Source organism: Penaeus monodon, chromosome 28 (assembly GCF_015228065.2).
Source record: "Penaeus monodon isolate SGIC_2016 chromosome 28, NSTDA_Pmon_1, whole genome shotgun sequence".
Classification (NCBI taxonomy): domain Eukaryota; kingdom Metazoa; phylum Arthropoda; class Malacostraca; order Decapoda; family Penaeidae; genus Penaeus; species Penaeus monodon.
In genome coordinates, this window is record NC_051413.1 from 34,562,917 (window position 1) to 34,563,434 (window position 518).

Below are 518 nucleotides of genomic sequence, written 5' to 3' on the forward strand. Positions count from 1 at the left end.
TAATAAATATTCGGTGCTAACTACTTCTCATTTCAAATTTGACTTTGACTTCATTGAAGTATTAAGATAATACAAAAAAAATCTACTTTCTAAAATGAAAGGGGACATCTCTAAGACATAAGAAAGCACATTGCTGCATTTCATTTTCTTCAACTGCTTGATATCCTGTAGGGACGTCGCCAGCCAATAGCCGCGGAGCCTCGTCTTGAGCTTGGGACCGCAGCCAATCACAGCCCCGGATTTCCCCCCCGTGCAGTGACTTTAAGTTTCATAATTTTGTAATGGCGATAAACAAATACGTCTTTTAGTACACAAAGACGGATAGAGAGAGAGAGAAAAAAAAACTCCGTAATTGGTTTTACAGCTGAGGAAAAAAAACGAAAATTTCTGGAATATTGTAATGGTGAAAAGTGAAACTGTGAATGACTAGTAACTCTGGCATCATCTGTATTGTTTACAGATGAAAGTTCGACAATAGAAGGTAAACTCCTGATGCGTTTCCCTGATGCGTTTCCCTC